Source organism: Pantherophis guttatus, chromosome 2 (assembly GCF_059756535.1).
Source record: "Pantherophis guttatus breed Tessera chromosome 2, ASM5975653v1, whole genome shotgun sequence".
NCBI classification, from domain to species: domain Eukaryota; kingdom Metazoa; phylum Chordata; class Lepidosauria; order Squamata; family Colubridae; genus Pantherophis; species Pantherophis guttatus.
In genome coordinates this window covers 229,206,581-229,230,976 of record NC_142064.1, presented here as the reverse complement: position 1 = coordinate 229,230,976, position 24,396 = coordinate 229,206,581, and the positions used below count along the sequence as shown (strand labels likewise).

General features: G+C 40.2%; 1 long non-coding RNA gene across 1 annotated transcript; it reads left to right on the top strand.

The window, feature by feature from the left end:
- Positions 1-2,000: 2,000 nt before the first annotated feature.
- LOC148115543 (uncharacterized) lies at positions 2,001-12,981 on the top strand. Its single transcript, XR_015731969.1, has 5 exons — positions 2,001-2,072; positions 7,399-7,535; positions 8,023-8,164; positions 10,294-10,403; positions 12,557-12,981. It is a non-coding gene; the product is annotated as an uncharacterized LOC148115543 (long non-coding RNA).
- The last annotated feature ends 11,415 nt before the right edge of the window (positions 12,982-24,396 follow it).

Genomic DNA, 24,396 nt, shown 5'->3' with positions numbered 1-24,396 from the left:
TGATGAAATAAAATAAATAAAACCACTCAAAGTTGGAGGGATTTAGTCAAAATTTGTTCCCCCTCATCCAGACCTGACAGCCTCTAGACATTGAGGGAATACATCCGCTACTTCATATGTTTAAACTGGAATTGATGATAGCAAATCCCATGCCAGCAGATGACCTCCTCCCCCATCAGTAATTTCATAGAGATGTGGAAAAGAAGTGGAAGGAAGAGTGAGCCCCAAGACACTCTACACAGCTGAGAACTCTGAATAGACCTTCTCTTTTCTTACCACTACAGTCTGGATACAACCCTCCAGGAAGGAAGAGAACTAGTGCAAAACAACGCTTTCCATTCTAGTGTCTAGGTAGGAGATGGTCTAGAAGGATATAGTCAATGGTATCAAATGCCATTGAGACCAAGAGGAGGAGGAAGGTTACATTCTCATAGTTCCTATCTTCCAAGGTCATTCACAAATATGACTCCTGCAGTTTCCATGCTAATCCTGGGACTAAACCTTGACTAACAAGAGTCCAAATAATCTTTTTTCTATAGGGTTCTTCTATAGGATCTCTATAGGACCACATTTTTCTCTACAACCTTTCCAAGAAAATAATTTCTGGGAAGATGAATCCCCAGAAACAGTGAGATTTCTCTCAACTATATTTAAGAAAATGGCTAAACATCATTAAACCATTGCTTACTCTATAAGATCCCTGTTTCTTAATCATGCTACCACAGGAAGGTTGCAGAAAACATTCCTGATCCAATACTAGTATAGACATTTTCATACTTCAATTCTGATCAACTTCCTTCCATATGTGGGACATTTCATGAATAACACTGTGTTTAAACCATTTCAGATTCTCATTTCATTCCAGTCTGAAAAAACTCCTTGAATTTATACTAACACCCAGCTTCTTCTTTAAGAGGCACATCACCTTTATTGGGTTTCCTGGATCTCTATTTCCCTCACTCCTGGAAGCCAAAAAGGAGGTAGGTTTTTTTTATTTATACTATGAAAAGACTTTGGGCCAATTGTACTGGAGTATGTAAGAAACGGAAGGAGTTTGCAAGTGCTTGTTGCATATTACACTAGTGCAAGAAAAATTGCAAGTGGCTTGCAATAGGAGGCTCCAAAATTTGATCAGAAACTCTTTCCCTTCTGCTTGTCCTAAGAGTCCAGAATCCACTGGGAAAGTTCTTGTGAATTCCTGTACTGAACAGGGGATTTGACGCAATGACTTCAGGTGTGCAAATTACAGAATTCATCACTTGCAGAGAATTGGCTGTTGATAGGAATGTAAATGTGAATTCCAAAAGACTGGGGAGGGGGGAATCGCAACATTTATAAGTGTCTTTTATTGATTTGTCCTCTCTTATGCACAGAAGATGTTAGAACACAAATAAATAAATGCAACATGGCATTTGCACAGCAAGGACCCAAAAAATGCAAGCACACAAATGTCTCAGCATGGCTGTTTTAGATATGAGCATCTGATGATTTCTTAGAAGAAGAATTATAAAAATATTGGTACTGATGCCAGTGGAGGTTAAGATTTTACCCAGATGAGATGTAGTAATGACAGTGGAAATAGCAAGTATTTAAATTGTGAGCTAAGCTCAGTGAGTCTGATTGTTCAGATCTGGGAAAATGGGTTGCAAAAGTCAATAATAATATCTTTGGATATGTAGCAAGTCATTTTACCTTTGTGCCAAACCCTCCAGATTTGTGATTATATCCCTCAAATGCTTCCAACACAGATTTAAATATTTTGTGGCAAGAAAAGATTTTTTGGAACACTTTTCCAGAGTTGATTTTTTTAAACTGTGCTTTATCCATAATATGTTTTTTTAAAAGTAATCAGTGGAAGGCTGGAAAGCTCCTTGGGGATCACTAGTCCAACCAATTGCAAGAATCCATAAATACAGCACTTATAACAGATTACCTTCCAACTTCAGTTTAAACACCGCCAACAAGAGAAAGTACAGTACATCCCTGATCCTTGGGGCAATCTCTACCACTGTGGAACAGCTATTACCAAGAAATTCTTCATGATGTCTAATTAAGATATGTTGCTTTCTCAGGTAAACCCATTATTTATTTTCTTGTTTTCTGGAACACTGAGCACGTCTACCTCCTCTTCTGCATGACAGTTTTTCAGATACTTAAAGACAACTCTGAGATGTTCCTTTGACTTCTTTCCTCCAGGCTAAATGTACCAATTTCTCCAAATGTTCCTTGTACGTTCCCACCCCCTTAAAGAACTCTTGGTTGCCCTTGAGCCTAGATGTTTCAGTATCACATAAATCTGGTTAATAATATTTATTAAAAGTCTCCCAACGTAATGTCCTCCAGAAATATTGAGATAATGCCATCATTCCCAGCCAATGTGGGGCTAAGCAAGTGCATAAAAAATTCATTCCAGCTATCATATATACTCTCCATGAATTACTAGATGTATAACTTGCAGCAACATAGGTACATTTTCTTTAATCACAGGAACCTTGAGATAATTAAAAATTAATGAGATTGTTTCCAAGCATTCCTCTTAATTTGGTACGCATTATCTGTATGATTTTAGTAAATTAACATACAATCAGGAATGGCATGAATCATACCTAGGCAATTGGCTTAGCTTATTTAACCACAACATGATGTGCTATCCATGTTGTGTCATTTTTAGTGGACTCGGCAGCTTTTTATTGTTTCAGCTGCTCTGCATAGTTCTATTGCTTTCTCTCAAATCCAATCCTAACCTGAAAAATCCTTCAGGTCATAATTTTGTCATAATTTATGTCTTAGACAATTGAAGAACACAGTACATTCTGGGAGGGTGGGGGTAGGGGGTGGGGGGGGAGACACCCTATGGTCAGTGGTGAAATTCAATTTTTTTTTACTACCGGTTCTGTAGGCGTGGCTTGGTAGGTGTGGTGTGGTGTGGTGTGGCTTGGTGGGTGTGACTTAGTGGGCATAGCAGGGCAAGGATACTGCAAAATCTCCATTCCCAGCCCATTCAAGGGGAAGGATACTGCAAAATCTCCATTCCCACCCCACTCTGGGACCAGCCAGAGGTGGTATTTGTCAGTTCTCCGAACTGCTCAAAATTTCCGCTACCAGTTCTCCAGAACCTGTCAGAACCTGCTGGATTTCACCCCTGTCTATGGTGTTCTTGATCAATCATACAGGTTTACACCACAGCTTTTCAATTTGTACCAACATTATCATTAACAAATACATAAAATGTTTCTTTTTCAAGTACATTCTTGATTCTTCAATGCATCAGCCTGTTTTCAAAATCTGAAATGCTCCATTTCAAGATAAAGTATGTCTTACCATGAAAAAAAAATCATGTACAGCATGATCCACAGTCAGAGCTGAAGAAGCTTCTTGGATGAGAAGTGAAACGTCTTTAAAGAAAAACAAGAAAGTCCAGTTGCCTCCTCAAAAAGCACCTTTGGGACAGCACGAACCACAGTTCCCACTTATATTACCTTGAAATCCCATCTTTTCATGCTTGGGTAACATATAAAAATAAATTACATTTTATTAAATAAAATAGGAGATATTTATGTGTGGGGGTTTTTTTGTTTTACCTTGCAAACTAGCTTGAGTTCTGAGAAGGAGGTGATATGCGTGTTTGTATAAGGTCAAATAAACAAATAACACCAACAAACTTTATAGATGTCAAAATCCAAAATATGACACAAAGTAAGATTATTTGATGTTATAGGATGGGAGAGAACAGAAGAATGAATGGCAGGGCTAAACAATGTTTTGGATTTGATTCCAGAATATACATTTTGAATGCATGTCTATTAACATTTGAATTCTTACAAATGTTATGACCTTTTCCAAAATCACATGGCAGCTGAAGAAGGCGGACATGCAGAAGATGCAGTTGCTTTAAAGAGTTGCAGACAAGTGTTATATTTCCTGTCCTGCAAGTTCTGAATTATTTTTGAAGTACTAGTCACTCCTAGTAAAAAGTAATGACAATAGCAGTGCCAGCTGGATCCTGTAGGAAGCTCCCCCACCCCCAAATAAAATGAAATAATATCAATAAGAAACATCATAGAGAACTTACCAGAGATTGCAGCAATTGAAAAGAAGATACATCTGGAGCATCATATGAAACTGGTATACTGTATAATATTGATATACTGTATAATAAGCAAAACAGATTGCCAATCCCAAATACAATGCATGGTATTAGTTTGAAGAACCATGAACCCTTTCCTATGATTTCTTTTTTTTCTATTTTATTAATTTCTGCCCTTGTATATAAACTGCCATCTGAAATTCGGACTTCCTCTAAGTCTTATTAAATAAAGTCACCGTACAAATGCTTCACTTTCTCATGAACAGCCTCAGGGGTGAAATGCTCCTGGTTCGGACCAGATCATCAGATATGGTAGTGATGGAGGCGGGTGGTTCGGAGAACCGGTAGCAAAAATCCCTGCCCCCCCCATGCCCAACTGAGCCGTGCGATCATCAGAGGCTTTTTTTCTTTTAAATGGCTCTGACGAGCCAAGCTCTGACGATCGCAGCTGAGTTGCCTGATCTGTAGAGGGTTTTTAAAAAACCCTCTGATGATCAGGCAACTCAGCTGGGCTCGTCAGAGCCTTTTGAAAGCATTTTTTTACAACCTGTTCGCTGAAGAGGTTGTAGAAAAAATGGTTTTAAAAGTAAAAAAAAAAAATTGGCCACGCCCACCCAGTCACATTACCCCCCCCACCAAGCCACGCCCACAGAACCGGTAGTAACAAATTTTAGATTTCACCACTGAACAGCCTGCATATAAACGTAACAAAGGAAGAAATCCAGATGTAGCTTTAAAACGTCATTCTTGAAAACACTTGAGAATATGTTGAAATGATCAAAGACAATTGAAATGAAGCACATTTGGCTCTGAGAGTCAGTTAATTAATTTTACATACACAGCTTTTATAACAAATAAGCCATGTTACATCCAATTGTCATAATTTAATCATTTTGCTAATATCAGTAGGCAATTGTTATTTAGGAAGAAAACAAGAGTGCTGTAACACCAGATAATTGCTACACTCACTGGATGTTAGTTTTTGCCAAAAAAATAAAATATAAAGTCTTCAAAAATTATTGTATATTCTGTTAGTATTGACAATATTTCTACTTCTGCTCTCTTTCTTGAATATGATCATCTTCTACTTACTAAATTCACTGGACCTGACTAGAACATTCTAGGAATGTAAATTTACCTTGATAAAGAATTACAGCACCAGTGTGATTTACTCTCAGTTAATATGCGTCTTCTATACCACATTATGGATTCTAAAGGTTCCCTGGTCCATTAATCAAAAGCAGATTCGGTATGGAATGTACTTGTTATGAAGGTCATTTGCAACTGGTAGCAGCAGGAGATCTTCATACAAATCCATCAGACTGAATTGACTGGCTATAATCTAGACACTTTCACAAACCATTTGTTAGCGTTAGTAAAATTTGATGTATAGTAATTTTAGGATTTGCTTTGAACTTCAGGTACATAAAGCATTTGAGTTTGTATAAGGTAATTCCTAACATGATAAAGTCATTGCACTAATTACTTCTTCTTCTTCTTCTTCTTCTTCTTCTTCTTCTTCTTCTTCTTCTTCTTCTTCTTCTTCTTCTTCTTCTTCTTCTTCTTCTTCTTCTCCTTCTCCTTCTCCTTCTTCTCCTCCTCCTCCTCCTCCTCCACCACCACCACCCTCCTTTTCCTCCTTCTCCTCTCAAACCTATCAGCTAACTAAAAATAAATATAAATAAATAAGTACAACAAGTAAGTATGGTATAGACATTCTCCATCATAATCAGTTGATAAGCTTCTGTTGCAATAGCTTTGGTCCTGGCACCCTATCAATAACAGACAGAGAGAAAGGATTCTACTATTATTCAGAGTGAAGATACTTAGGCTTCAGAACCCATAAGGGGTGAAAGGGACGGGGACCTTCAGGCAGACCTTCCCTGCAATAACCCCAGGACTTTGGTACTGTGTGCCCCCATAGTTTCACCTGGCAACCCTCAACTTGCTGAGGTGAGATTTTGAGCATTAGCAAATATATTGCTGTTTCTATTTGGCATTTATTTTGCAACCCAGGTTTGATAATATTCAATTTTACTTGGGGAAACTAACTGCAATTTTGAGGGAAAACTTAAAAATCCCACAGGCTATATCTCATGTGAAATACACACGGAGACATCCAAATGTATAATTGATTTATTTCTAAAGCTATAGTGCCATATCTGACATAAAATAAATAGTGACTATTATAATCTTTCCTTCCCATCATAAACAATACACAAAATCGCATGTATTAGGGAAAAGATGTCAGCCTTGCTGTATTTACAGGGAGATCTTGATAAATTATGTGCATACTGTCTGTAGTTCTAACTGCCTCCTCAAAGTCAAGAGATCATTTTGCGATCAAATGGCCCTGGGATGAAAAATAGATTACCTCCTGCTAGAGAACAAATCAAGAGGCCACAGCAACCACACAAAGTAATATATTAATCAAACATCAAAGGTAAAATAGAAGAGTGAAAGTTAAACAGGAGGTTCATCTCTGCTCCTTCTCTACTACGGCATTCTCGATCAAACAGATCCATCTTTGATTCAATTTTTATTGCAACCTCTTGAACGGCATTTCAAATAGCTTTCTTGACCTGGTGTTTTCTTTTTCTTTACTGATGTGGTTTGCCCCTTCATCATCTGGTTGGAGCACTGAAAGGATTGATAATAGGTTGCAATAACAAGGTGGTGCAGTGACTAAGACGCTGGTGCTGCAGTGGCTAAAATATCTTCCACTAATGGAATCATTTTAGTTGAGCTTTCCAAGTCAATTGGTGGTTTTAAGATGGAGGTTGAGGTAATATCTCAGAAATGTTTACAGGCCTTTCAATACAGACTTCTTTCCCAACTTTTCTTTCTTAGTAATATTTTTGAAAGAAGTCTGATTATCATTCTGGTTCCAATCCAAACCAGACTGTTTCTAAAATCCTTTCCTAATATTAGTCCACTGCATCCTAAATCTCATACTTATTAAAATATGCTGCTTTTGGTTTACATCTGACTTCACCTTATTGGAGACTCTCCATCTTTTATGGTTCTAAGTGCCGTTGATTTCAGTTTAGCATTCAGTATTTCATTTTTTCCCATCGTAGCATGATGGTCTTGTGAAAGGCTTTGATTATGGCCTCATTTTAGTACATCAGAGCGGATTTGTGATTGGTGCTAGCAGGTTAATGGGACGATGGGATCTTCCAAGCTTGATGCAGACCAGGTGGCTATATAGGACTGGATTGTGGTTTCATTTGGCTGGTTTTCTTAATATCCCTTGTCTGGCCTTTAGGTGATTTGGGACAGAAGCATACATGGCTATCACTTTGTTTTAGGTGACACCTCAAAGAGTCAGCAATGGCTATAGAAGTGGAGCAATGTGACTGAAATACCAATCGATGGTTGGCAAGATGGCGTGGCAATGGGAATGGACTTGGCAAAGAGGAGTTTTGTCGTTCATCTCTGCAAGTAGGTGAGTGAGATCATCATGTGGCACAAGATACCATCAGTTTGCTGAATATCTATTTCACTTCTTCACTCCAGGCTAACCCTGTGATGCTGTGGAGGCTCTATCTTAGGCTTCAAGACAACCCTTACTAGACGTAATGATTCTGGGTTTTGGGGCTCTCTAGTTCCAGCTCTTGTCCACAATCAGATTCTTCTTGTTGTGCCATATCCCTCATTGGACGTTGGCAATCATGTTGGCGATCCTATTTTTATCAACAGCTGCACGAAAAAGTGCTGTTGAGTTTTGTCCAAACCAGTCCCTTAGATTCTGAAGCCATGATGTTTTTCTTCTGCCTGGACCTCATTTGCCTTCAATCTTTCCTTGGAGGATTAAGTGAAATATGCCGTATTTTTCTGAGTGTTGCATCACATGTCCAATCAGATTCAGATTGCACTACCTCAAATAAATTGATTGACTGAGTGATTGATTGTGTGCTATTTTCAACTCTTAGATTTTCTCCATAAAGATTTGCTCCCAACCAATCAGAATTGTGCAGACTTTTCAACAAACAGCCATAGCCAGGAGGGCTTTTGAACAATTCTGTGGCCTGACAAAGGAGACTCTGCATCCCAAAACCGTTCTTGGGAGGAGAGGTAAAAGCAGAAAATTAGCTTCCATTCACTAAATACGTGGGGGGGAAAGGATTAATTTCACACTCTATAAGACAGATGTAATCCCAATTAAATTTATGTGAAGGTGCTTGATGACAAATGAATGCAAAATCTGACTATCAAAAAAGATTTTATTGCTTTTTACAGGAGTAATACAAGTATTGGCAGCTTTATTGCAATATGCAGTCTTTAGTTAATAGGCATAGATTTATTTGGCTTCCCAAACCTCTCCATATTCCAGAGCTCCAGCAGATCATTATGTCTTGTTTATGAGGTACCTTATCTATCCTTGCCCAGTGGAAAGCAAGGCAGTGAGTGAACCAAGATTATTTTTAGGCAATAGGGTTCTTCTTCATAGATCCTTCTGTATTAACTCTACCTGACTGGATTACAAAACTGCAGCAATAAACAAAGAGTGTTTTCTGAAGCATGGTGTGCGTTTCCTCTTTGGGGTAGCAAATACCGTTGTTGTTAGATTCCACTAACTTCACACATGAGGCGAGAGAAGTAAGCAAGAGAACTGTTTATTATTAACAACTTGAACCAACAAAACTGAGAACACTTTGTCAGGGGCTGACAGCTCTTTTATACCCGAGCCGTCTGTCCTATCACCAATCAGATAACTCTAAACTCCCGCGTTCTTGTCAGCCCCGCCCCTTAACCAATCACCAGACAGCGTCCCCATTGCCGGGTTGCTGCCGAGACACAGCAGTTGTTTAGGTAAATCTCCACTTGCTTTGGTCATGCATCTCTTCAGCTTACAAACTGAATACTTACAGAGGAAGTCCTTAAACCCAACTGGTTGCTTTTAACCATTCTAGTTGAATTACAAAATAGCCCTGTCACTTTTAAGGACTGCCATTTGTCACTGAAATGAATTTGAAATGAAGCCCTCCTCAAGGCTTCTTAGCCAATTTGTCTGGGTTGGGCTACAGTCAGGGGTGGGTTCTAAAAATTTTTACTACCGGTTCTGTGGACATGGCTTATTTTGTGGGCGTGGTTTGATGGTCATGTGACAAACAATTCTTTAGGATTTAGCAGAAGTACTGGTCCACCAGGCATTTCAGTTAGCTTGCAGAGCCGTACCGGTCTACTCATTTGTTTTGGGAGCGTTCCGGTCTACCTAATTGTTTTTGCAGCATTTCGGTCTACCTAATTGTTTTTGGAGCATTCTGGTCTACCCATTTGTTTTTGGAGTGTTCCGGTCTACCTATTTGTTTTTGGAGCGCACTGGTCCTTCACCACACTGCCTTTTATCACTGATCAGCTGTAGGGTGGCCCTTTGTAGCACCGCGGCAAGACTTTAAACAGTTTTTTGCCACTCTGCCACCACCGAGAGCATCGGAAACTGCTTTCAGGCAGCTTGGCCTCAATTGCCAATCTACTACCACCGAGCAGTTTACAAGGAGCGGATCGGTTCTAGCCGATCAGTTGGGAGGCTTCTTGGCTTCTCAATATAAAGCTAAGGTGTCTTGGTTTTTTTTTTTTCTCTTCTTTGTCAAGTGAGCCCTGATATTTTCCTTCTAGCCGATCAGCTGGGACTCGGGAGGCAGCGAATAGATTGGGGGCAGGGCCAGGCAGAGGTGGCATTTACCGGTTCTCCAAACTACTCAAAATTTCCACTACCGGTTCACAAGAACTGGGGAGAACCGGCAGCAACCCACCACTGGCTACAGTTCTTAATAGGAAACGCTTACTGGGATTCATACTCTAGATTGATGGGAGTTTTTCCAGCCTTATATTGTCATATTTCTGTTTGGGAATCTCTACCCCTTCTACTCCTTTCAAAAGTGTTTAGTTTTTTTAAAAAATCCAGCAACTTGCTGCTTCATTGTTGCTTCATTCCTAAAGTGAAGAGAAAGATTCCCAGCATGCAGTATGGTGACTTTAGGCAGAACCATGAGATAGCAAGGAAGCCAGGAATAGAAGCCTAAATGATGAAGCAAGACATTTAAAAACATTAGTGCTAACAGTTGGGGCGAGCCTTGTTTGAAGTTCATCTCAGACAGCAAAATATGTTGACTAACAGAGATGTCTACAGGTTCCTTCTGTGAACTTATTCTTAAATTCACTTGTATAAAATAAATGTTTTTCTTTCTCCAAATGACCAGATTAAATGTTGAGTTGGTGATGTTGGAAGAAAAATCCATCTGGTTCAGTTCCAAACCACGAGAAAAGCCCTGGAGATAAAATGGAGGCTGGAGGCTGATTGGAAAGAAAGGTACTCTTTATTGATGAAGCAGAACCACATGTGATTCTGAGAAGCTCACAAAATGGAGTTGAGAGTGGGTGGGTTTTTATACCTTCTTTGGGCTTTGTATCTGAGCTTCCTGTTCCTGCGCAAGAACATGTCCTTTAATATTCTATTAGCTGTTGTCAGATTCTTATGGGGTCATGGCTGGCTCTATAGGCAAAAGGAAAATGAAAATCCTAGGTGCTTCTCTGAGCTAATTTTGTCAACCTTTTGTTTGTTGCTTATCTGAGTTTCTGTCTTGACCCAGTCTTTCTGAATGGATTACCAAATCTGCATTTCTAAAAGCTGGCCTCCTCAGTTTCTGCTTGGGGCAGGGAAACTGGGGCTGGTTTCTCCCTCACTTAAGATTTTTTCATTTCTCTTTTAGGGGAAATATTCTATCCTGCCTTTTTAATATTCCCCCAAAATATTTCATTCTTCTTCCCACAGTGGGCTACATAGTATTGTAAAGCAGGCACTGCAAATGAAGACCAATTTGAGGTAATGGTTAAGGAACTAAGTTAGAAAATAGGAGAGTGTGGGTTCTAGCCCCACCTTTAATCATGGAAACTAATGAGTTGGTTACTTTCTGAGCCCAACCCATCTTACAGGGCTGCTGTGTGGGAAAATGTAACGGGGAACATCATATACAATGTCTTGAGCTATTAAAAAAAAGACATCAATTTAATAATAAATTGTAAACCAACAGGGATTATGAGTTGCATCACTGCATGGAAAGGAAAAATAGAAAGTCTAGTGATATATCTAGTGACATATCACCAAGAGGTGGCCTGGAGCAATGGATTTCCTTTGAGTTAGCAGAAAACTGTGCCACCATGAAAGTTTTTGCTATCCCCAAGGCTGGTTTTTTTCTAACTTTGTTCACTCCTCTAGTCCCTGAGGAGGGAGACACACACACAGCCATCCAAAGTAATGGATGGCAAAGCCTAATAGAGCTGACATGCCTTGAGGTTTTCTTTCATTAGTGTCAAAATAAGTCAGAGAAACAAAATCTTCCTTGTATTCCAAGAAACAGTGACCTGAACAAAGCCACACAGAAATTGCTTCTCAATCCTTCATGTACTCTTACAGGCCTGCAAGAGGCAATTGGTACTTTTTTCTGCACCCTTATGGGGTACAGAAGCTTCTTTAGACTCAATCTTCCTCCTCTCCCTTTTGGATTCATCCATCAATTTAGGTGGGATCTAACGGAGCCACTAATTTAGCTCCGAAATGCCTTGTGGCTTTTTCTGCAGGAAAAAAGAATGAGGTCTGAAGGACAAGGGACAATGATGGTCAGGATTTGATCTTTATTTCTACATTAGGTTTTCCATGTTGTGTTTTGGAAGCAAGGACTGTAATAGAATTCTTTATTGCCCGAGTGTGATTGCACATGCAAGGAGTTTGTCTCCGGTACATAAGCTCCAAGTGTACACACAAGCAACAAGTGATAAATCATGATCATAATCATAAAATGCAACTCTCAGTGATAGTCATAGGATACTAAATAAGCAATAAACATAAATCATACTAGGATACTAGTTTTTTGATTGCTTATTTGTATCCTATGACTATCATTAAGTGTTGTACCTTATGATTCTTGATGAACGTATCTTTTCTTTTATGTACACCAAGAGCACCAAGACAAATTGTGTGTCCAATCACACTTGACAATAAAAAATTCTATTCTATTCTATTCTATTCTATTCTATTCTATTCTATTCTATTCTATTCTACTAGATAAAAAACAATCAATATAAATCATAAGATACAAACAACAAAGTTATAGTCATAAGAAGATAAGGAAATAGGTAACAGGAAAGAGGAGAAGGACAATAATATTACAGCCCTACTAGGTAGTTTGACAGTGTTGTGGGAATTAGTTATTTAGCAGAGTGGGGAAAAAACTATCCTTGTGTCTAGTTGTTTTGGTGTGCAATGCCCTGTAGTAGCATCTTAAGGGAAGAAGTTGAAACGGTTTATGTCCAGGATGTTAGGGGTCTGTAGATAATATGGAAACATGGAGACAATTTATTTGTTTGTTTGTTTGTTTGTTTGTTTGCTTATTATTTCTTAACCACCCATCTCCCTCAGAGGGAATGCCTATTCAGAACTATTAGTCTTTTTTCTCTCTCTTGCAGGATCCAATCTGGGTCAGACACTGGGACCAGAGCTTTAGTCTTCTGAACTTTTGGGTTTGTGCTGGAACCCATCCAGGGAACTTCTCTCTGCTGGACTGTGTGCTTTGGGCTGCTCTAAATACGTCATATTTATGTGGTGGGTGGCTGGTTGGGTGTGGTTTCCTATTGGTTGATTGGTGTGTTGATGGCTGGCTATTGGCTGTCCTCTCTCATTTGAGTTAGCCGTCCTTTAATACAGCATGATATGAGGTATAAAATACATTTATTTTTTTGTTTTTGTGCCTTCAAATATTTCCTCCTGTTGATTGGCTCCACGTCCTTGGAATGTCCCTGTCCTATTGTCCCCATTTATATGTAATCATTCTATGTTTTTATGGCTATGTTTTGCCTATTTATATTCTTTTATTTGTGCCATTTTTTTTCATGTGTCCATGTCTATGTCTATACTGTTACTTGTTTCCTTGTACTTGTTGACAAAATAAACAAATAAACAAATAAACAAATAAACAAATAAACAAATAAACAAATAAACAAATAAACAAATAAACAAATAAACAAATAAACAAATATTCTTGGCAGGATTTCAGAAGTTTGCCCTTGCCTCTTTTCTAGGGCTGAGAGAGAGTGGCTGGCCCAAGGTCACTCAACTGGCTTTGTGCCCAAGGCAGATTTAGAACTCCCCACCACTCAGTTTCTAGGCTGGTGCCTTAACCACCACACCAAACTGGCTCTCCTTATATGATGATATTGTGTTATATTTATATTATATTGTTCCCTCGGCTGAAACAGAAGACTCTAATGAAACTGTGAAAAACAAGACAGATGCTTCTGGCAATGCCCGAGGGCTAAAGGCTCAATGGAACAGAGATGTTTCAGATGCTTTTTTTAAAATGCCATTCAGGAACTGCATGAATTTCCAAGAGTTCCTGAATGAAGAACCATGACACAAAAGTTATGTTCTCTGAACCTCCAGAGTTAGAAACAGAGGGAGAGGGAGGCCAATCAGGCACTGGCAGCAGCTTCACATAATCATTCTCCTGGGCAGAGGAGACCCTATTCAGAATATTAGCATCCAATTCCTAAGGGAGCACCTAGATCAGGGGTCAGCAACCTGTGGCTCTGGAGCTGCATGTGGCTCTTTCACCTCTCTGCTGTGGCTCCTTATCATTCAAAATATGCATCACAACTGCCAATGTGTGACATCTGCTGGCACGCAATTTACTGAGCTTTTCAACCCCCAGTAGACCAACCATGGATAAATCCAAGAAAAGAAAAGTTTCAGAAGAAAACAGAACGTTTAATTCAACTACATATGCTAGTTTTGTGGCTGCTCAAGAAACAGTCAGGCACAGGAAGGGTTTTGTGACTCCCGGTGTTTTCTTTTCTGTGGGAAACGGGTCTAAATGGCTCTTTGAGTGTTTAAGGTTGCAGACCCCTGACCTAGATCAAGAATGCACTAGCAGCTATGAAGGGCTGAGCAAACATGATGAAAACATCACCTTGAGAAGAGATGACATAATCAAGACACTTCAGCACCTAGACTGATGTAAAAGTAGCTCCCAGTCAGAGGTGGCATTCAGCCGGTTCGGACTGGTTCAGGTGAACCAGTAGCAGTGACTGCAGGTGGGGTGGCGGCGTAAAGACGTCCTATTTAGCCACGTTTTCGAGGCCAGGTTCATGCATGGAAGGCACGTGTGTGAGCAAAGTGCATACGTGTGTGAGTGAAGTGAGTGTGCGCATGCACAGCGAACCAGTGGTAAGCATTTCTGAAACCCACCGCTGCTTCCAGTCCTTTTCCCCCTATTGCAAAGATCAATTTGCATCAAGTGCTGTGTTCCTGACCCGCTTGTCTCTTGAACAGCATTTGTCCTCCAGGTGTTTATCTGTTTGTTTGTTTGTTTGTTTGTTTGTTTACTAAATTTCTACCCTGCCCATCTCACCTGTGGCCTGAAATCTGGACCAGTTCCTAGAATTGTCTGCCTTTGAATACTGGCCTTCTGTGGCCCTGCTTCTGCTCCTGCCTCTCTCTTACCTATAGATTACTAACAGATTGCAAATTGTTATGGCTCAGGTTGCAACAGAAAATTACAGTCTTCTTGAACTTCCTAAGGCTTATATGCTTTCTGTTCAATTACTCCTCACTTTTATCAAAATGTTTGACAGTAAAACCTTTCCAAATTGTATTTGGTTGTTCCTCCTATTTTGCATTGGCTGGTACAGGATAAGCAAAGCCCTGCTGTTTGTTCCATGCCTCTCTCACCATCAATGAAAGGAGGCCTTTTTAGATGTTCTTACCAAATGGTGTATTCAGTCCTGGCAAAGCGGTAACTGTTTACCCCATTGCTATAGCCAGAGAGGAATTTACAGGTGATAATCAATACTTTCAACTGTGCCCACAACTGTGCCAATTCAGCAATTTTAGGAGAGATGTTACCCTGCAATGGCAAGTCTAATCTGCCAGGACTGTTGCCTCCACATTCTACTGCAGTTGCAACTCTCATTATCACCAACGCCTGTTTCATTTCAAGCATGTTTCAGTAATATAAGTGGGTAGCAGTGGTGAAATCCAAATTTTTTTACTACCGGTTCTGTGGGCATGGCTTGGTTGGCGGGGTGTGGCTTGGTAGGCATGGCTTGGTGGGGGTGGCAGGGGAAGGATGTTGCAAAATTTCCATTCCCACCCCACTCTGGGGCTAGCCAGAGGTGCTATTTGCCAGTTCTCTGAACTACTCAAAATTTCTGCTACCGGTTCTCCAAACTGCTCAAAATTTCCGCTACCGGTTCTCCAGAACCTGTCAGAACCTGCTGTATTTCACCCCTGGTGGGTAGTAATGAAGGGATAAGTAACTGTCACTAAAGCTCCCGGATCCAGGTAGGATCTCAAATGATGTACCAAAGAAAATTGGATGAAGTGCTTGCTTCAGCAATATACATACTAAAATTGAAACAATACAGAGAAGTCTAAGCAAGTTGGATGAAGACCACTGGGCCACCATTTCCACTTGCTGTTTAAGTGGTAATTATAAGTCCCTTGATCAGAGGGAATCCTTCATTGGGAAGCGTGATCCTATTCAGACTAATAGGACTGATGTTCCCAGACAGAACTACGGAACTTGGTCTTAAAAGGATTTTGCCCTACCCAGACCTTGGCAGTCTCCAGAAATGTGATCAAGCTTGTGACCTGCCTGATTTAGCTTGGAGTGTCAATGTACATCTGACTACCATTGGCATACTCCTACTCATAATACTCATACCAAGTCACAAGCTGACCTCACCTAGCAGTTCCATATAGATGTTAAATAACATGGGGACAACAATGAAAATATTAGTGTATTCTGCTCCATCAATTAATTGCTTCTTAAAACTTCCCCCTCTCTGCTCTGACACTATCCCAAATAAACTACTCTACTGTTACAGATGCTTTCTTATCTCAAACAATCATTTCCACAAGCCTTTATTCACATTAGATCTGACACTAGATGGTGATAGAATCGCCATTAAAAAAAATTGTAGGATTTACCTAATGTCATCTGTCTGCCTATCTGGGATGTAGATTTTAATCCTTTCAAAGACAGCATCTAGAAATCAACCTATACAACAACAGATCTACAACTGCTACAAGACATTGTATAGTTTATTTGAGATCAAATAAATTCTATCATCAGCAGTTCTTTTCTTTCTGCCTATATTTCTTTTTGGAATCCAAAACATGATTTTTTTAAAAGCAATTTTCTCTACTGCATCTTCTGTGGCCTTAGAAGAAATATTAATGTATTTTTCCCATTAATATTTTACAATGCTTGGACAATGTGCAAACATAACTGCTGCTTTCAACAATACTTTCAAGTATTCCCAATATTTACAATGAATAGCAGCAAAACAAAAATAAAACCTTAGAAACTCAGTAAATAGAAATCAGTGTGTTTTTCCTTCATGATCTGCATGTTTACAATTCTCAAGTATTTGGAAATACATGAATTGATAAATACACTTTTACACAAAATCAGCATCAGTCTCTAATTTCGTAGTTATTCCATCCTATTAGAATTTAACTCTTCATTTGTGGAAATACTCTGTGTTATAAAATGGAAGTTTATAAACAGCAATTCCCTTGCTGCATATACACACACACACATTAAAAATTGTATTTATGCTGTCCCTTCTTTAACGACATTAGCAAAAAAAGGATGGGCTAGTTACACACATTAAGCTACCTTGTCCCAAAGATGCTTTTTCAAAAGGCGACTGGTTTTTTTTGTTCAAACTGAAGAAACTTCTTGGATGAGAAGCGAAACATCTTCAAGGAAAAAACAAAGTCCTGTTGCCTTTTGAAAAAGCACCTTTGGGGCAACCATGACCTGGATGACTGAGGATCTCCATGGATATTAATCTGCCTTATAACTGGTTCACAATGTGCGTTGGCTACAGACAAGTATGTTTCTGAGCTCCACTTTGTAGCAGCGGGGTCTAAACCTGGAGCCTTTTTTGCTTCAGTGGCATAAGTATGCTCACCCCTCTCCAAATGTCCAATCCATTGCCTTGTTATTTGAACATATGGAAAGGGATACATGTTCTTCAGCCAAACTCATCTGTTAGATATCCTACTCTGAGCAGGTAAGTTTGCACAAATATGGAAAGCTCTGGGATTTGAGAAGGAAGCATCATCAGATCCACAGTATTATGTGTGTCTCTAAAACTGGGTTCATGCTTCACACTACTGTTAGTTGAACATACCGTTTGGCTAGATTTATCCCTTTAATCAAATGAGCTAAACTCAAAGCAAGGAACTGCATTATAGTTTGCTATGTTGTGGGAACGTGACTGAAGTGATGAGACTCTGTCATTTGCTCCGTAGCAGTCCTGCACAAATTTCTGTCCGACTCTTCAGGATGATGAAAAGCTATTCCTGGAAGTTACAACAGGGATGAAAGAAAAATGATCCTGAAGATGGTAAGTTCACTGACAAGCCTCCATGTGGCCTAATCCTCAATCCACCTCAGAAATCTCACATAAATGCAAGCACAATACAGTAGCCTGCATTTTTCTAAACCAGTTTTGATTTGCAGGCTGGCAAAAAGCATTGAAAAATGGATCCTTTTACCTCAATCATATGGTGTGCCTTCACCCCCTCAAAAAGCATTCTCATCTGCAGGGATAAGTGGAAAAAGAAAGCAAAGCAGCTTAAATATTTTCATTTAATATAAAACAGTACTGGTTCATTAGATTATCATGCAGGGAATACGGCCAAATTCTACTTAGGCAATGGGCCCTACCAGCCAGCGGGGGAAATAAAAACAATCTTTCTAAGTATTCCTTGGGTCAACTTGCTGATTTTGCAATTCAAGTCCAATGAATAGGCCTTTCATTATTCCTTCCAATATTGCGCATTCATCAAGTTTCCGAAGCTATTGCCTTTCCCAACCACATAAGATGTGACATGAGATGACGCCGCATGAGACTAGAAAAACTGGGGATTTTTAATCAAATTAAATTCTGTACTAACAGAAATCATATGTAACCAGTGGAATTATAAACCTGGCCATAAGTCAGCGAACTTTAAAATGTTGGTGTTTTACTCTGTATTTTCATTATTGGTAAGTATAATGAGTATTGGAAGAACATTGTGGATGAGAAAAATGGAAAATGTTATTCATATTTGGGAACCCAAACTATCATTGAGCTGTGGTGGCACAGTGGTTAGAATGCACTATAGCAGGTTAACTCACTGCTCATGCCAGGAGTTCGATCCTGACCCGCTCAAGGTTGGCTCAGCCTTCCATCCTTCCAAGGTTCCCAGATTGTTGGGAACAATATGCTGACTCTGTGAACTGCTTAGAGAGGGCTGTAAAGCACTGTGAAGCGGTATATAAGTCTAAGTACTATTGCTATTGCTATTGAGATCTGTTCAGAGAGAGAATAGATATCCTCAATTATTTGACACAACACCCAAAATGTTCCATTAAGATCATTCAAATTATATTGGCGTGACCAAAACTTAAACTAGCTGGAATTCTGGAAGCTGCACATCTCCTTTAGAGCACCAGATTGGAAAGTCCATTGATGTCAATGGAAACAATGAGAGAATGTTTTGCTGTCTAGGTGTCTTGGGATGGGTGTAATGTATACTTAGGGATTTAGATTTGTCTATGCTCTGAATGGGAGCCACTTTGGTGTAATGATTAAGGCATCAGGCTAGAAACCAGGAGTCTGGGTGTTCTAGTCCTACCAAAGCCAGCTGTGTTACCTTGGGACAGTCACTCTCTTAAGGAAAAAAGGAGGCAAGGGCAAACCACTTCTGAAAACAAGAAAACTGCAGGAACTTGCCCAACAAATCTCCAAGAATCAGACACAATTGAACGGAAGCAGGGGTGGGATTCTACCAGTTCGGACCGGTTCAGGCGAACCAGTAGCTTCGAAGATCAGCTGGGAGCAAACCGGTTCACTCCCAGCTGATCGTCCTGCCCACCCCTGTGCTTTACTTACCTTTATCTTCTCAGCTGATTGGTGCAGCAAAGCAGATTGCCACATCTCAGCTGTATTACCATGTTTCTCCAAAAATAAGACCCTGTCATATTTTTTTGAACCCTGAAATAAGTGCTTGGCCTTATTGCCATGCGCTCAAAAGCCTGATTGGGCTTATTATCAGGGGATGTCTTATTTTGGGAAAAACAGGGTACTCCCAAGGGGTAACACAGAAAGTTAGTATTTGTAAAACTGTAAAACACAAAGAGCATGATCGCCAAACCGGATGTTAAACTTGCAGCATCCCACCACTGAAGGGGGGAAAAGTGCTCTAGATATTACAGTCAGTTCCCAAGGATTACCGCTTTGGCATAGTGGTTTCTGTACTTAGCCGGAATGAGGATTCTCAAAGGTTTGTTGTATGATTTTCTTTAGCTGTAAAATACAGGAGACAATTATAAATAAGGGGTCCTTGGTGCTCTCTGAGTTGGTTATTTGCTTGCAGACATTTTATTTTCTGTGTAGGTAACATCACCAATGCTAGAACGGAGAGGGGTTTGTCCAGTGGTGGGATTCAAGTAATTTAACAACCGGTTGTCTGCCCTAATGATTTCTTCCAAAAAACAGTTTGCCAATCTGCTCAAAAAGTTAACACCGGTTTTCTCGAAGTGGTGCGAACTGGTTGAATCCCACCACTGGGTTTGTCCCAGTCACAGAAGATGTTACTTAGTCAGATAACAAAACTTTTTCAAACAAACCACCAAAGCTCAGAGAGCACCAAGGATTCCAAAGTTCCACCCTGAGCTTCATATATTCTTTTCTATTGAAATTACAAATGTATTGAAATTACAAATGAGCCGCAGTGGCGCAGTGGTTAGAGTGCAGTACTGCAGGCTACTTCTGCTGATCACCAGCTGCCAGCAGTTTGGCAGATCGAATCTCCCCAGGCTCAGGTTGACTTAGCTTCCATTCTTCCGAGGTCGGTAAAATGAGGACCCAGATTGTTGGGGGCAATATGCTGACTCTGTAAACTGCTCAGAGAGGGCTGTAAAAGCACTATGAAGTGGTATATAAGTCTAAGTGCTATTGCTATAGTGCTATTGTTCTCTATTTTCAAGACACAAGAGTTTCATCCATAAAGTCTTCCCCTGAGTTTAGGAATAAAAACAGAAAGGAATCTCCAAAAGTACTAATCAATTCTCTGGCATCATACAAAATCTTTTGATAAAGCACTCAGGATGATTTTCTATTTAAGCAACTCTAACAAACAAAGTCAATAAGCTTTTGAGGCAGGTATATTCCATTGCCGGATAGCTCATACTATCAGAATTTTCTATCCCTTTTTCTTGTAATTTGATTTTGTAATCCCTGTCCTCTGGAGTAAATAAAAACACATGTGATCTTTTATCTAATGTGAGCACACTTCAGAAGCTTAAGCTTTCCTTCAGATGAAGCTGTTTAGGAGTTCATGGCCACAATGGTAAATATGGACTTTACCCAAGACATCAAGTGCCTGATACTTTTGACAGTGACGCATTAAGTGTGGTTTTGTTTGGCTTTTTATCATGGGGCAGTGGCAACATGATCTGAATTTGGTAAATTTTAACATCACAATCAAGCCACCATTTTATTGATTTAGGTTTCTTTTTATTTACTTGGGGAATTTCTTGAGGCTAGGCTGCACAGTTCATCTAATGCTTAGATTAGAAGATAGACCCTAGAACAGAGGTCTTCAAACCTGGCAGCTTTAAGACTTGTTCTTAAATTCTGGGAGTTGTAGTCCATAAGTCTTAAAGCTGCCAAGTTTGGGGACCTCTTCCCTAGAAGATAATGTTGTGACCTAGGCTTACTGAGTCATTACGATACACAATTAGTCCCCCCAAAAAACTATTTTATTGTAACAGCTGAGAATTACGTTCATTCCCAGCTGAGTCCCAATTAGTTGCAAAAAAAGTCCTTCAGAAGAAGTCCTTTGGGGTAATCACCAACCTTTATCTTCTTTGACACCCTGCGAAAGGCCTTATTTGGCAAAGGCCCACGGAGTTTAGAAACAAACAAGAGATGCCAACTGGAAACAGAGTTAGCAACGTTGCTTTCCTGCAAAAGGCCCAAGTGCCTTTGTTTCTCTTTTAAGCCTTATGGGAGGGGCCAATAATCTCCTGGCTTTAGCTGCTCTTGCTTTCTGGCAGCTCTGCACATGCATGCACTAGGAACAGGCTCCTCCTGTTCCTCTGCCTCTCTGCTGTCTGACTCTGGGGGCTCTGGAGTCTGTGCATCACTCCCAGATGACGATGGCCCCATCTCTGCCTCCGACGCAAAGCCCTCATCCAGGCCTTCCCCAGACTCCAGGACTGGCCCATGTTCCTTCCCAGCCTCCTCACTGTCTGACTCTAGAAAAAATGCAGAGGAGAGCAACCAGGATGCTTAGGGGACTGGAGACTAAAACATATGAAGAATGGTTACAGGAACTGGGCATGGCTAGTCTAATGAAGAGAAGGACCAGGGGAGACATGATAGCAGTGTTCCAGTTTTTGAGGGGCTGCCACAAAGAGGAGGGTGTCAAGCTATTTTTGAAAGCACCTGAAAGCCAGGCAAGGAATAATGGATGGAAACTGATCAAGGAGAGATTCAACCTGGAAATAAGGAGGAGTTTTCTGATAGTGAAGACAATCAACCAATAGAACAGCTTGCCTTCGGAGATTTCGGGAGCTTCATCACTTGAGACTTTGAAGAAAAAATTGGACTGCCATTTGTCAGAAATGGTGTAGGGTCTCCTGCGTAGGTGGGGGTTGGACTAGATGACCTATAAGGTCCCTTCCAACTCTGATCATCTGTTATCTGCTTTAGTTGCTTCTTGGAACGTGAGTTTTGACCTTAAATCATAATCCCCTGTTTGTGGATCGCAGGGGATTCCTTGGTTTTCAGAAGAGCTCAAGGAGATGAAATGATAGAAGAAACACTTGAGTGTGACTGAAGAAAGACAAGGAGAAAGATTAATCTAGGAATTTAAGCATTTGAGCAATAATACAAATCTAAGACTAAACTCTGCCTTGCATATACTGTTGAAGTGATTGAGACATGGTCTAGTTTTTTTTTCTTCTAAATTGTGACAACTTTGAGCCTAAAAAATAATAAAATAAAATAAAATAAAATAAAATAAAATAAAATAAAATAAAATAAAATAATAATAATAATAATAATAATAATAATAATAATAATAATAATAATAATAATAATAATAATAATAATATAAAATAAAATAAAGGAGCTGGACAGAGTCCTTGGGTCTGTGAGTACACCTGCTGTTTATTAGCTCTATATCCCTCCTAGCTACTCATTGCCTCCCAGAAGACAACATATGGATGGATTCAGCGTGATGAATTCATTCTTGAGTGAGCAGATGGTATAGATTAAGGGTTCCTTCTTCACTTACAGAGAAGGTACATCTTATTCCTCAAGAAATCATTTTGGATGATTGTTGTAAATGTAAATGTGTGATTGTTTTATTCCTGATGTAGAATGTGTTTTATTTCCTTACCCATGGATGCCATCAAGGTTCTGTCTCAGTGTCAAAAACTGGGTGTCTGGATGGGGAATGAATAGATTTAGGCTCAACCCTAGCAAGGCCAAGTGGCTGTACAGATAGCAATAGCACTTAGACTTATATACCGCTTCATAGTGCTTTACAGCCCTCTCTAAGTGGTTTACAAAGTCAGCATATTGCCCCCAATAATCTGGGTCCTCATTTTACCAACCTCGGAAGGATGGAAGGCTGAGTCAACCTTGAGCCTGGTGAGATTTGAACTGCCAAATTGTAGTCAACCGGCAGTCAGCAGAATTAGCCTGAAGTACTGCATTCTAACCACTGCACCACCACAGCTCAGATAATTTGTTGTTAGTTCTGGGTGGGGTAGCCTTCCTCCAGACAGACTTGATGTGCAACCATCCTAGAGCCCTCATGGCAGAGCTAGTAAAGCCTTGGTATATATTCATCTTGTGCACCAATTAGCCATTCCATATATACTAAATATAGGGAAGCTATTCACAGGCTTCCCTATATTTAGTGTCTGCGTGTGTGTGTATATACACACTATATATACATACACACACACACACACATATATATATATACACACACACACATGCTATATATATATATATATATACCACATGTTTAGAAACACCCCCATAACATGAATAAACGTGACGATACCTCCCGCCTATCAGACATCTGGAAACTAGCCCTAGTAAACAAACGAGCCCCAGCCACAAACATTGACATCAGACCCAGGATAACACATGATGCAACCACCAATCATCCTCACCAGACTCAGGCCCAATCCCATCCCATAGATGAAATGCAGCCACTGTCCAGGGGCCGGACCACGGCGGCATCGCCAGCTGCTGCGCCTCTCCCTCCCCGATCCCCACACAGAGCAGACTGGCACATGCCATAAGCACATGACAAGACCTCAGACTCGGAGCCAAACCAAAACCCAGGATGTTGCCATCTGCTCAAGACAATACATCACAGAACTCAGGATGTCACAACACTCATGATGCTACCACACAACCCATTACCCAGGTCGTTAAAACACAAAAGACTAATGGGCACACAGCTAAGACCTCGCCCACACAGGATGTTATGAAACAGCCAACTAATCTGCATACATCAACCCCATCAACTAATCAAGTTGCAACAACGCAGCCAACCAACTCACCTATAGCAACAGAGCCAGCACTCCACACCTCCCCATCAGTATTTATAGAGAGACAGCATCTCTGATCATGCTTTGCTTGCACAGACACGAAGCCAAAGACACCAGCCTGAAGATGGCAAGTGGGACCTCGTCGAAACGTCACCAAGATACTCTCAATCTTACACGGGAAAAGACCCGAATACACCAAGACTTGCATAGACATATATATACATACATATATAGTATGTATATATGTATATGTATGTGTGTGTGTGTATATATATATATGAGTCTATACAGTGGGACACAGTGGCTCAGTGGCTAAGACACTGAGCTTGTCAATCGAAAGGTCAGCAGTTCAGTGTTTCGAATCCCTAGTGCCATGTAACAGGGTGAGCTCCCGTTACTTGTCCCAGCTTCTGCCAACCTAGCAGTTCAAAAGCACACAAAAAATGCAAGTAGAAAAATAGGGACCACCTTTGGTGGGAAGGTAACAGCGTTCCATGCACCATTGGCATTTAGTCATGCCAGCCACATGACCACGGAGACATCTTCAGACAGCGCTGGGTCTTCGGCTTAGAAACGGAGATGAACACCGCCCCCTAGAGTCGGGAACGACTAGCACATATGTGCGAGGGGAACCTTTACCTTTTTATTTCAGGTAGTTATACCATGTTT